Source organism: Helianthus annuus, chromosome 3 (genome assembly GCF_002127325.2).
Source record: "Helianthus annuus cultivar XRQ/B chromosome 3, HanXRQr2.0-SUNRISE, whole genome shotgun sequence".
NCBI lineage: Eukaryota > Viridiplantae > Streptophyta > Magnoliopsida > Asterales > Asteraceae > Helianthus > Helianthus annuus.
In genome coordinates, this window is record NC_035435.2 from 175,208,629 (window position 1) to 175,223,266 (window position 14,638).

Below are 14,638 nucleotides of genomic sequence, written 5' to 3' on the forward strand. Positions count from 1 at the left end.
CATATTTTTTTTTGATATATATAGTGTGTTTTATTCTTATTAAATTATCAATGTTTTGAAGTTCATATTCTTTGATTTTTCAGTTATCATTTGTTCACTTTAGCTTTAAAGAAACATTTAATTTCTTTTTAAAATTTATTTTTTTCCTATAAATAGACCACTGTTTTTTAAGGTTAATTTTTGAAATTTGAATTATAAGTCTGTTTCTTTAATTAGACATTGTTTCTATAAATATGTTACGGTTATATTTTTTTTAAAAAATTGCTTACTTCCTTTGCAGTTATAGATATTTATTTCTGAACCGAGTCTGTCCTCCATAGTTTTTTCTGATGTGAGTATTTCTGATGTGAGTATTTCTGATTTGATATTTTGTTCGAATTATTATAGTTACTTATGTATTTTTTAATACGAATGTTAGTTTTATATATTTTTATTAAAAAATACAACAATTGAATATATATCTTACACACGATAAAACATAACAGTCAAATTACCAAATAAGTTGATGTTTGAATTTGTATGTTGACTTATTTCTAGATGTATATCTTATATTTTTATTAACTTATTATTAATTTTAGGAAACTTATAAATATTTATAATAATTAACAAAACAATGAAAATTTATTTATGTTAAATTATTTGGTCGATTTTGTCTATTCGTAATTTCCAAAGTTTTGTAAAGTAATATTTCCATTTATAATGCAATAACATATCAAAGTTATTTTAGATAAATTTGTTTCTTTATTAATTAACAATCATATTTAAGTAAAATGGAAACTACAATAGAATGACAAATAATTTTGATGTAGATAATTTATTTTTTTTATCAAAATATATATAATATTTGTTTTCTTATATGGTATTACACTTTTAATTAATTATTTAACGATCATTTGTTGAGTACTAATAAAAAAATCCTTATTTTGATTGTCACAGTTTTCTATTTGCAATTGAGGTTTTGTTTTGATCAAAGTTGGGTTATGCAAGGTAAGTGTTCAATCTCATGTTAATTTGAAAACGGCTCAATCTTAAGCTTCAATATCTCGAGTAAATGTGATGTGTATTTATGTTACTTAATAACAGGTAAATGGGGGATATCTACAAATTTTGATGGTACACGGCTTTTCATTTAACGACAATTTTGATCAGATACTGACATTTAAGGAAAAGTGAGCAAAATTTATTATTTTAATTTTTCTAATTTTATCAACTAAATTTTTATTTATATTTTGTTGTTCATTTTAAATTATGGTTTCATTTATATTTTAACTACTATCAGAATCTTAATACGCTTTCATTTATATTTTAACTACTATCAGAATCTTAATACAATATTGGGTAGAAGATGCTGGAGAATGAACTTAAGCGTAATTTGGATGCCGTTTATGATGTGGATTTATGTTCTTCTCAGTCTTCCACTAAACCGCGTATGGGTGATTGTGAGAACAATGAAGGTTTGTATTTGAAAGCAAAGCTGGAAAAGTAGTCTCAGGATTTAATAGTCATTTCAGATTTTTTAAAGATTTTATGATGTTTTATTTTGTTTAATCTTTCTACTTCTATTAACCTTTTTTTTTCCTGATTTTTTGTAGATCCGCCTATATATCTTGAAGGTATGTTGTTTTACTCTGTTGTTTATGTAGTATTCATCTTTAATCTAAGCGATTGAACATGTTTAATTTTTTTAACTATATTAACTTCTTTTTTTCTGATTTTGTAGATCAGACCATAAATCTTGAAGGTATGTTGTTTTACTCGGTTGTTTATGTAGTATACATCTTTAATCTAAGAGATTGAACATGTTTATTTTTTTCTTAAACCAAAATCTACATCAGATATTTTTTGTTGATTTTTGTTATGTATAAAATCAAGTTTCCGGGTTTTTCTTAATCATCTATTCCACAATTATCGCAGTTAATGATTTTGGTTGTTGTATTTTTTTCATGTGATTCCTTACATCCGTTATAACAATTTGAATCCCACCATTCGTCAAGCAACAGAGGTTAGTTTATCATATTTTTTTATATATATAGTGTGTTTTATTCTTATTAAATTATCAATGTTTTGAAGTTCATATTCTTTGATTTTTCAGTTATCATTTGTTCAATTTAGCTTTAAAGAAACATTTAATTTCTTTTTAAAATTTATTTTTTTCCTATAAATAGACCACTGTTTTTTAAGGTTAATTTTTGAAATTTGAATTACAAGTCTGTTTCTTTAATTAGACATTGTTTCTATAAATATGTTACAGTTATATTTTTTTTAAAAATTGCTTACTTCCTTTGCAGTTATAGATATTTATTTCTGAACCGAGTCTGTCCTCCATAGTTTTTCTGATGTGAGTATTTCTGATTTGATATTTTGTTCGAATTATGATAGTTACGTATGTATTTTTTTCAATACGAATGTTAGTTTTATATATTTTTATTAAAAAATACAACAATTGAATATATCTTACACACGATAAAATATAACAGTCAAATTACCAAATAAGTTGATGTTTGAATTTGTATGTTGACTTATTTCTAGATGTATATCTTATATTTTTATTAACTTATTATTAATTTTAGGAAACTTATAAAATTTATAATAATTAACAAAACAATGATAATTTATTTATGTTAAATTATTTGGTCGATTTTGTCTATTCGTAATTTCCAAAGTTTTGTAAAGTAATATTTCCATTTATAATGCAATAACATATCAAAGTTATTTTAGATAAATTTGTTTCTTTATTAATTAACAATCATATTTAAGTAAAATGGAAACTACAATAGAATGACAAATAATTTTGATGTATATAATTTATTTTTTTATCAAAATATATATAATATTTGTTTTCTTATATGGTATTACACTTTTAATTAATTATTTAACGATCATTTGTTGAGTACTAATAAAAAAATCCTTATTTTGATTGTCACAGATTAAATTTCGTTAATGATTTTTTTTTGAAACCTCAAATTTAAATTTTAGTGATTTATTTTTGGTATGATAATTTTTCTGGAATTAAGGTTTCTATTTAAATTTTAAATTTAAAAGTTTTCCATTAATGTGTTTCATTTTAAATTTCGAATCTGTAAATTGAATTTAAATTTGAAAGGTTAGACTTTCCTAATAAGTTTGTTTGATTTACGGGATTGGATATTAGTGATTTGATTTTCAGATTTTAAATTTTAAATTTTGAAGTCAATCATTATTTTAAATTTAAATTTTGAAGTAAACCATTATTGTGTTTGATTTTAAATTTTGTATGCTTTGAAATCTTGATTTTTTTTATGAGATGCTTTGACTATATTATTTGTAATTTTAGGGATGCTTCGAGTCTTTGACTATTGTTTTTGTACTCGAGTTGCATATCTCACAAACTTTTTGTGTTTTGTAATTTTAGGTGAAGAGCTTCTTTCAGACTCCTTCCCCTACAAGAAACTATTGAATGGGTTCCTATGAGAAGTTGAAGAAAAGGTATATCTTGCACTGTTTTGTGAGTTATAATTTTTTGTATTTTAGTTATAATTTTTGTATTTAATTAGTTTTTAATTCTGTAAAGATGTCTTTAATTTCTTTTTAAATCTGTTTTTGTTTCTATAAATAGATTAGTGTTGTTAAAGATGATTTTTGTATTCGAAATTATGATTCGATTTCTGTAAATAGACTTTGTTTCTATAAATAGATTACCGTTATATTTTTTTTAAACAATGGTTACTTCGTTTGCAGTTATGGATAATGAAAACAATGTTCCTTCGTTATTAAAGTCGATTGAGGACTATGATCCTATATTTTTCGAATTGTTCGTCGACCAAAAACAGGTTAGTTCAGTTTTGTTGGTGTTGTTTGTTTTTTGATATGTATAGTCTTTCTTTTTTATTTTTGTCTTTAGGTGTTAATTTGAAATTTTATGTGATTATCTTTTGAAGTTCTTATGGTTTGTTTTGTGAGTTATAATTTTTTGTATTTAGTTATGATTTTTGTACTTAGTTAATTGTTAATTCTTTAAAGATGTCTTTAATTTCTTTTTAAAGTTGTTTTTGTTTCTATAAATAGATTAGTGTTGTTAAAGATGATTTTTGTATTCGAAATTATGATTCGGTTTATGTAAATAGACTTTGTTTCTATAAATAGATTACCGTTATATTTTTTTTAAAACAGTGGTTACTGCATTGCAGTTATGGATCATGAAAACAACGCTCCTTCGTTGTTAAAGTTGATTGGGGACTATGATCCTATATTTTTGGTATGTTTCTTAAGTTTTCAGTTTTGTGCACACAATAAGTTATTGCAACTTATATGTTTTTTTTTTTTTGTTTCGATTGATAGGAAATACCATATGATTTTGCAACCTTATTGTGGGGAGAACAACTTCCATATGTCAATGTGTTAAAATTATTGATGATGATTTATCGTGAGTCATTGAGTTATAAATTTTGTATTTAGTTAGTTGTTAATTCTTTAAAGATGCTTTTGATTTCAATTTTAAAGTTGTTTTTGTTTCTATAAACATATTACTGTTGTTAAAGATTATTTTTGTATTCGGAATTATGATTCGGTTTCTGTAAATAGTCTTCGTTTCTATAAATATATTACCATTATATATTTTTTTAAACAATGGTTACTTCATTTGCAGTTATGGATCCTAAAAACAACTCTCATTCGTTGTTAAAGTTGATTGAGTAATATGATCCTATATTTTTGGTATGTTTCCTTAGTGATTTGATTTTTAAATTTTAAATTTTGAAATCAATCATTATTTTAAATTTAAATGTGAAAGTTTTCCATTAATGTGTTTGATTTTAAATTTCGAATCTGTAAATTGAATTTAAATTTGAAAGGTTAGACTTTCCTAATAAGTTTGCTTGATTTACGGGATTGGATATTAGTGATTTGATTTTCAGATTTTAAATTTTAAATTTTGAAGTCAATCATTATTTTAAATTTAAATTTTGAAGTAAACCATTATTGTGTTTGATTTTAAATTTTGAATGCTTTGAAATCCTGATGTTTTTTTATGAGATGCTTTGACTATATTATTTGTAATTTTAGGGATGTGCTTTTATTTTGATTCATTAGGTGTTTATTTTGGATGGTCCGGAGTTTTTGGCTGCAACTATGTTGGACAGAGATATGCTTGCTATTGCTGTAAATTGGTACCATGTCGGTTGGTTTTGCTTGGTAAGGTTAGACTTTCCTAATAAGTTTGCTTGATTTACGGGATTAGATATTAGTGATTTGATTTTTAGATTTTAAATTTTAAATTTTGAAGTTAATCATTATTCTAAACTAGTGGGTAACCCGCGCGTTGCTGCGGAGTCGATAATAAGGGACAGTAGCATAATTCAAACCTTAAAACGATATAAAAAACATATATAAGTCAATATCATGATCTAGTGTTCTATGTTGTTGTCCAATATCATCTATGACAGTTTCTTTTCCACATGATCTACTGGAAGTTCAATCAGTCTAGCAATAATCAACCTGTATAAGTAATCTTTTTTACTATGAGTGGCATCTTCATAACAAAAAGAACACATCAAATGAAAGCCCTGGCTCTTTTTCGATACGTGCAAATGCTTCTACATTTTGGAATTGTTGGTAAAGCATCCTGCTCAATCATGTAAATAGCTATCCAAAGTGAGGCCAGCTCTTTTGGCCCTTCTTGTCATCCACCAAAAAGTGCTAACTTTAATTTCTTCCGCCACCATGTTGACCGAACTGTTTTTCCGATTGAAAACCTTATTGTTTCGGTGCAGCCAGATGCACCAGGCTGTCATCAAGCAAACAGCATGGATAACATGTTCTCTTTTCTTATAAAAGCCTTGACTAAGACAGTGCCATGAAAAGTTAATAAAGATAGAGTTAAAGCGGGCAGTTGGGTACCTTCCAGAATTTGATTGTTTTTTCAGGTCTGTGCCATATTCAGGTTTAAGCCGGGTTCGACCTCGCGGACACGGCCCCCTTAACAATCCTACACTGGCCTCATTTAAAAAAAATATTTATTAAGTTGTACACATAAAAATTACACTTAACCGTTTGTCGTGTCACCTTTTTAGGCTCATTTCTTAGTTTAAAAATGTTAAAGTACATCCTTAGTTTAAAAATGGATCAAGAACAGGAGTACTTCACCTCTAAATTTTGACCAAGAGAAGTAGTTGTTGGGTCGGTTGCTACCAACGTGTCTTCACAAAGCTTGATGGCCTTATGTAAATCTTTTAAGTGGCCCCACTTCGGTTGTCGAGGCACTCCTGCAAGTAATCATCAGACATATAATCTTTGTGAGAAAAAAAACGACACATACAGATTAACATATACAAAATGACCCGCGAAACAAGGTTAAGAAGAAAAATACCATACTCATCAAGTGGAGCACCGTAATCATAACTTGTCGCAATAAACGGACCTCCAATAGTATGGCCAAAGTTAGTCCCACCATGGTACTGTTACGGGCCATACAGCATACCGATAAATATTAACCATTTTTTAAATTATTAAGGATGATGTACAGGGAGATCACCCAAGTCTTCAAATTTTTACGGCCACCCAAGTATGTATCTAGTTTCGTTCTTGATCCATTTTGCCGCGCGTTGCGGCGGGATGAAAAACCCGCTCAATGCATTGTCAGGTGTGGTATATCATTAACTATATAAGTGGGATACACATTTGATCAAAAACAATAAGGTTACAACAGTACGTACCTTGTAAGCCAGTTGCTTTCTGGGAGCTTTTCCACCTGTAGACTTGCGAGCGGTTTGCTTGGTATGAGCCATTGTCTTCTAGATTCAAGAAACTAATAACCGAAACAAAACTTACAATCAGATGTAAACAACTAAACATAGAGAGATTGTAAGATTCATGATGCAATCTTCCATTTAATGTACGCATATATATAGGGATTGGTGGACCTTGGTTTCCGAATATAGGGAGAGATTTTTGGTGTGTTCCTTTTTCTTATTGGTTGCTAGTGTTACTGGAATATTTTGATTGGTTATAACTGGCAAGCCACATTCTCGTTATATGCGAAGTGGCTCAATCCGTTTGACCCACTTGACCCATTCCTCTGTTTTGACCCATTGATATAAATCACAAGATTGAAATTGACACCTCTGATTTAGTACTACATACAAAATGGGTAAGGACTTTACCTCTTTAATCACAGATGCCCCCAATTCAGGTAGTAAACACAAACTACCAACATGCGCATATAGTGCAGCCATTCGAAGAGTAGGCAAACCTGCATTTAATACCATGCACAAATTGTGGACCAAGAACCAACGGACAACCTTTTTAGAAATTAACAACTTGGCTAAGCATCAATTTCCTCGCCAATATTTGTCCAGCTTCCCAACTGTAATAACAATAAAAATAGTTAACTACCGTCTTTTAAATGCTCAGTTTTTGTTTGATGATAATGGCATATCCTTGCTGCTTAGCGTCTCACATAGCACATGTCCATCGTGCCTTTAAAAGTAAAAATCCGTCCCCTAAAATTAAAATGTGTCATTTTTATCACAAAATATCGACGTAAACATCTTTCTTTACCTTTCGGAACGCTTGACTTCCCAATAATGTTTTGTACATGCGCACGACTTCAGCGCCTTTTCATAAACCTGTAATCATACAATTAAAAGAAACAAATCAGTCCACCTTTTAAATGCCAAAATGGAATAACATTTACTATATCGATGGCAAAAAGAAATCAGATACTGGCTAAATGCCATGTTCCTATGAGTACACACACATTTACTCTTTCATACATAACAAACCCATCAGAAAAACTTGTAAAATTCTTAGAGAAGAGTCACCTTACATTTCACAACAACCTGTTAACAAAACTCTGCATAAACTACACTTAAATTTGAATCTCAAAAACCAATTCAATTGATCAAAATACTTACAGCGAGAGTCGTAGCTTGTGAATTAATTAACATTCATTCAGATAAATTCATTCTGATTAATCAATAGATAACCTATGGTTTGTGAATTAATCACGATTTGATTAGAAAATCCAGATAGAAAATCCAGACGAATGAATGGTGACCGTTAACCTAGGGTTTGCGGATTAATCACAAATTTAGCAAAGAAGACATAATGTTGAAGGAATTTACCTGGATAGAAAGCTCTGATCATCTAAACCGACGACGAGAGTCGAAGCCCCAATTGGCGACCCCAAATCTGCAATCCTTCCACCTGAGAGAAAGAAGCCCCATCACCTTCCGCAACAACAATCTGTATATTCGCATATAAGGGTTTTAACTTTCAATTACACATTACACAACTGAGAGAAAGAAATCAGAAGGGGAGAAATCGGTTGGGGCAGGGGGTGAAATCCCTGGACTCTGTACCCGTTGATGACTCTTGAACGACAAACGATTCATTTGCATGCCTTTATTTAGGGTTCTTTAGAATTCCATGTGAAATTCCAATGTTAACCCTACAGTGTCTTAAAACTTTGAAGAACTTGCAATTTTACATGCTTTAAGCACATTGTACATGCTGCTTTAGAATTGATACGCATGGTAAAATTACCATTTTGTACGTCACTTCTCCTTTTTAATATATTATAGATTTAAATTTTGAAATAAACCATTTGTCACACCCCGATCTCCACGTGTCACCGGTGGGCCCGGTGTGGGGTACAGTGACGTGGTTGGCATCGTCATAGACAAACAACACAATATAATAATGCACAGCGGAAGCAGAAATAGATTCATTTCAACTTTAATTAAAATGTAATAATAACATCATAAGTAGTTGAAACGGATCCACAGGCGGATCAAATAAAATAAGATAAATTGTTCAACAGTTTATTTGTCGTCCGAGCTTGCGAGACTATAGTGGACGCTCTTAGGAAACAGCCAGCCTAGTTCGTTTAGTACCTGCACTTAACCTTTTGGGAAAAATACGTCAGTTTACACTGGTAAATACAAATCAACTGACTCATTTTGAAAATGGTTGAAAATTGATTTAAATGCACAAGGCATAAATATTTTTATTAACTTGGGATAATTATGCAATATAAACTTGTGAACGAATTACATGCTACTCGTACATTTGGTGGCCCGGGATCTGCTGTCCGGGCTAAAGATTAAATGACACACCACATTAAAGAGTTATACACGTCGGGTGTACGCCTACACCCCGTGCTCTGGTCGTGGCCATCTCGTAAGATAATGCCAAGGATATCCGGGACACGGTCAATAACCCCCCAAGCCCTTAAAGTAAAACAAGACTGTTTAAACGAGTCGCACAAACTATTCAAGACTGGACACCCAAGGGCGCAGGATTTGTGCGCTCGATCAAGCGGTATTCTATATACCGTACCCCAAGCCCGTATAGGGAAAATAAGTCAAAATGTATTTACCTGAGCAAGTATGAATCACAATTGGTAAGTGTAGGTAGCTTTTACTGGGCCTCCTAATCTGGAACAAAGGTTTATAATAACCTATTAGATTCCTAACGGGTCTTTTATTTAAGCCTAAGCTTTGACCGGTTAGTTTTAAGGACGATACGGTACAAGCGCACGATTAAGCGAAAGACCGGATAGAATGTGATTTAGACCCGACAAGTTTGAATACTTGTATAATATGGGTATACTAATTACATTCTGGATTTTGAGATAAAAATGATAACGTTTGACCCGTTTCGGTCAATTTACGCAAACTAGTTACGTAAACCGAACCGAACGCTAAAAGGGCGTTACGGGTAGCCAAAAGAGTCAAATGCAAGTTCCCTGAGATAATATGCTTTAAATATGATATAATATCAGTAAGTTATGTTCTATTATGCCCCGAATGATTTTAAACTCAATTTACGCCTCCTAAGGGCATTTTGGTCATTTAAAAGATTATAAAAGAGTCAAATTGGAAATCTGAGTTACGGGTCTGATTTATACAGTAAATATACTTCATTTGATATATTATAACAGTAGAGTATGACCCGTATACAAAACTTATCATTTAAAACCAAACTATGCACCGTAGGGGTATTTTAGTAATTTCACAAGGGCTAAAACTGCCAAAACTGGAAATCTGAGTTCAAACATTTATACTTACTATTATTATATGAAAATATACTAATTACATCAGTAGGTATGAGTCTTATATGTTTAAAATGAGTATAACGCCTACTATACGCTAGAAACGCTTAAAAATGCGATTTAGAGCCGTTTCCGGGTTTTTAAAAGAAAGCTGAGATTTTTATATTTCCAGAATGCTCAAAATAATTTATTTAACATATAAAATCAGTAGAAAAAGATTTGGGGTCAAAAGAATGTGTAAAACTCATTTTATGGCTTAAATGGTCAAAACCGGCATTAACCGAATCGACTAAGCGATCTATGATACGATCAGCCAAAAATTAAATAAAAATCATCAAAAATCCCAAAATAATATATAACATCAGTGGGTAAAAAGTTTTATATCAAAACGTGGCCTGAAATAGGTTATACGCTAAATGCGCCGTTTATGTAACTTTAAGATATAGTTTTACGATATCGGCCATAACTCAAAATCTGGACCACTAACTGATCTCAAATTTTCGGTGCAAGTTTATATATTAGAAATAAAGATTTCTACTCTTTTACTTTTCCAAAAATCACGTTTTATATCAAAAAGGGCAAAATAGTCAACTTTAAGCATAAATCGGAAACATGCAAATGAATCGGCTAAGTATAGACTCGAGATATAAAAATTCCAGAAAGTTTAACCAAAATATAAATGGTCAAAAATATGCTCCAATACAGATCTCAAACATGCATGCACGGATCCGAATCGATAGTCTACGAAAAAGTCGTTTTACAAGACCTTCGGTTCCGATTCGTATTTATACTAAGGATTGTCGAGTTTATTATGATAAAACACATTCTTATATTCATTATAATTTATTTTTGATGATCAAACTGATTGCATGTCATCTACATTACCATTTAAGCTATTTTTCGCAAAAACGATTTCTGTTGACTTTTTAATAACATCTTTGACTCGACAATTAGCATGCATAAGGTGGAAATCAGAGAATACCCTTTTGAGGGTTTGTTTCCCACATAAATACCAACATATCAGTGGTTTCAATTTGAGAAATGACAGAGTAACACTTGTTTAATCGAAAAGTCAAATTATAAGAACAACGGTTTGACTTTTAGCAATTAATCTATGCTAGAACGAATTATAGGATGATATAAAGGATTACCAAGGTCCTAATGAAGCCTAGCAAGCACTTGGAGTCTGCCTTGATGATCAGAAAGCTCCTGGAGAAGTCTTGAGAGTTCTTGCAATTGCTAGTGTTCTTGTTTACAATGCATGTGCCCAAAAATGAGAGCTTTTGATCTAATTTATGATGAAATCAGGTGTTGCCAGAGCTCCACAGGTGTCCCAACATGCAAGCATTCTCATTGGTGAGTTTAGGAGGTGTTGCAAGCTGTTTCCCATTCAAATTTCAGACCCAAAATGCCCATTTCGCGAATTTCTGCATCTGATAGGGTCACGCGGCCCGCTTGGGTCTGTCCAGGCGGGTCGCCTGGCCTGCTGGTCAGCCAAACACTTTCAAACTTTGGCAGCTTTGGTCCCTGTCCTTGCACGTGATGTTTCGGCTACTTATTTTGACTCGTAAACCCCCAAATTTGGTTTTTAAGAACCTTGGGACATTTACCAACATGGTAATGTCCTCGGATAACTTTGCGCTCAAGTGAAAAGCCATGAAATTCGACGTTGACGCTTTTAACCCCTCAAGTACGATTTTGGCCATAACTTTCTCATACGTTATCGAAACTTCATGAAATTTTTACCACATATTCTAGTGAGTATATTTTAGCATTACAAAGCTTCGGGTCTGCCAAAAGTTCACTCAGAGGTATAAATTCAACATGTTGACACTTTTGGCCCCTATAGTTTGTAATTCCTCACTTTTGGGCATTTTCCGCTTCGTATGATCCATGAACCATCCGTTTAAGGTTATAAACATTATGTAGGGTTATCATAGAGTCTATTTATCCATTGTTGACACTTTGGACCCTTACATTCCATAGTTTTCACCGTTTGTCAACTTTAGTCCCTCTAAAGTATGTTTTCACATACCGGAACCTTATGACACGTGTCAAGTGAAACACCCATATTTGCGTCTAGAAGAAATGACATCCAAAAGACGCTAAAAACACAAACTTTTAAAATGTACAAATCTTTCACAACTTAAAAGGTAAAAAAAACGTTAATATCATTAACACATGATTTTAACGAAAATTGGGCATGACCCGTCCGCAAGACGAGTGTATCCCTGTATTAACCATCAACAAACAAACAAGTTTACGACCCGTTCGACTAGACATGACTAAGACCATACACCAAGTATTAACAAGTGTAACTACTAACAATGTTATACCCAAAACGGACATTTGACCCAAAACATTAATACATAATAGCGGAAGCGCTTGATGTTCATAAAGTGTGCATATGCTCGCTCCAATTTGCCAAGTCGCCTACATTAAGGATTTACCTACATTTGACATAACAAATAGGTTAGTATTTCGCCACTAACAATTTTCGGTAATAAACCCATTTATTTCTTTTTCGGATAAGCATCATTCAATTACTTTACTAACCGTTAAACGGTTCCTTACATGCTTTTCTCAAATAGAGGCTAAGCATACTTTACTTAACATACCCGTTAGGAACGGATACTAGCATCATTACATCACCTTCATTCGATTTGTTCATAATGAACAATCATAGTCATTTCATGCTTACATCATACCCCGATCCGAGAAAGACGGATCGGGTAGGCTTTCGTCCATTGCATACATAACTTCCCATACCCGGTTCAACTAAAAGAACCGGATATGATGCATTATCTTTCATAACTTCTTCATTCCTTACAATCCGTTATGACGAACCTTACTTTTACTTTCGAAAAATCATAGAATTCAATTCCCACAATTGAAGCATAACAACACAATTTGATTGAGATTATAATGCATATAATATCATAATAGAAATAGGGTGTACACTAACGTACCTCGATCTTGTGAGTCTCCCGTCTTCTTAGTGTTTGGGCCTTCTTCTTTCACGCCTACATTAAACACATTCATTCATTTAGCCCAACACTTTCATTCCATCGTTTACATAAATTTCTCATTTTCAAGTAACAAACATTATCACTAATTTTTAGAATTGCACACATTTATTCTCTTAAGCATTTCATCAAACACTTAGTGTGCATCATATTAGTAAAGCATAATGTACAAGCATTCAAAGCATGACTTCTACTAGTTCATCTTAGATACCATTGATAATCAATCTAGCTCATACAATTCTTCTATTCCACATCAATTTATCTAGCATTAGTATATTACAAGCAAGATCATATATCAAGATTACCCATATTTACTTCTACTTGATCATCCTTTCATGCTAATTCTTCATCAAGTGGGTTTATAAAATTTTCTTTCAATTAAACTAAAATCAAGCATGATTTCTACTCTAGGTAGTAACCCTAACATCCAATTTACACAAATCATACCACAAACTCATGATTGGGTTGAAACCCTTTTTCTACAATTCACCAAATCAAGAAATTCGACTTACCACTTCACTAGGTATGCTTAGTAGATCGAAAATTTAATACATGCAGCCGATTAACATTGAATTCCTTTGTTAATTGATGAGTTTTGCAAGAACAAGGGTAAACCCTTGTTTCTCCTCTTCTTGATCGATCCCAAATCACGCACAGAATGTGTGTTTTTGGGTTAAACATCATTAATCCCTTAGTTAATTACAATTTTCCACATTACCCCCTCAAGTTTGTTAAGTGTTTGGTTTTAAACACTTCCCATGATTTAACTTATCATTTTTCATAATTCACCATCTATATTAAATTTTATTCATTTTTCACTTATTCCCGTATTAAACATATTTGGGGTGTTACAAGTCTACCCCCCTTAAAGGAGGTTTCGTCCCCGAAACCTTTCTCATTCCAACTAGACCACTTCTACTCTTACTTTTTCATCTATTCATTCACGATGCTTAATTCAACATGGATGCATTCGGGATCTTGGCAAGGGTTTCATTTATGCATAAACGTATTTGTACACATTGTCCCTTCGTTCTTAAACCAAGTAAATTACTTTCATAATCACATATAAGTCAGAATCTGATCTAGAGCTCTTATTAGTGTCGTTTTCACTTTATAATGCTAGTTCCTAGCATACGTCATCACTAGCGGTTCGTTCATTGAAATTTATTCCAAATGTATACTATTGGTCGTACAAGCTTATGCTTACGGCTTGTTTCTATCTTTCTAAATAAGCGTAACATATTCATACATTTATTAATATAAATAAATCGATTTATTTCATTCCGCACATGGATCATGCACGATATAATTCATTATTGTAATCATGAGCAAACCCCATTATCCCATTACTAACGTTCTTCTAATTACTTTCTTGTTCATATGAGGGCTTAGCATAACATTATACGTATACTATAAACATTTAATGACTTAGTGGTACTAATACAAAGCTACCCACTTCCTAATTACTTTTTCATACTTAATATGAGTATAAGGCATCATTCTACGGTTACTACCGTCACTTGAATTAATTACAAATTTGAGTTTAGCCTCAAATTTAATCCCGCATACTATATTATTAGCT

General features: G+C 31.6%; 3 long non-coding RNA genes across 20 annotated transcripts in view; 1 reads left to right on the forward strand and 2 right to left on the reverse strand.

Annotated features, from left to right (window-relative positions):
- The window catches only part of LOC110931045, a 33,624-nt gene that overhangs the window by 761 nt on the left and 18,225 nt on the right, over nt 1-14,638 (forward strand). For 7 of the 18 annotated variants that reach the window (XR_002588158.2, XR_004888994.1, XR_002588156.2 and 4 more), the window contains 9 exons: nt 937-987; nt 1,084-1,169; nt 1,320-1,454; nt 1,593-1,613; nt 1,721-2,002; nt 3,392-3,465; nt 3,718-3,809; nt 4,167-4,234; nt 5,068-5,174. This is a non-coding gene — a long non-coding RNA (uncharacterized LOC110931045). Of the gene's footprint in view, nt 1-280; nt 347-936; nt 988-1,083; nt 1,170-1,319; nt 1,455-1,592; nt 1,614-1,720; nt 2,003-2,288; nt 2,339-3,391; nt 3,466-3,717; nt 3,810-4,166; nt 4,235-5,067; nt 5,175-14,638 lie in introns of all 18 variants that reach the window. The other 11 variants (XR_002588163.2, XR_002588166.2, XR_002588168.1 and 8 more) reach the window with 8 other exon arrangements.
- Nucleotides 5,187-6,452, reverse strand: LOC110931048. Its single transcript, XR_002588173.2, has 3 exons — nt 6,121-6,452; nt 5,875-5,967; nt 5,187-5,761 (listed from the first exon to the last, which is right to left on the reverse strand). It is a non-coding gene; the product is annotated as an uncharacterized LOC110931048 (long non-coding RNA).
- On the reverse strand, nt 12,234-13,696 carry LOC110931046. Its single transcript, XR_002588171.2, has 3 exons — nt 13,569-13,696; nt 13,000-13,053; nt 12,234-12,480 (listed from the first exon to the last, which is right to left on the reverse strand). It is a non-coding gene; the product is annotated as an uncharacterized LOC110931046 (long non-coding RNA).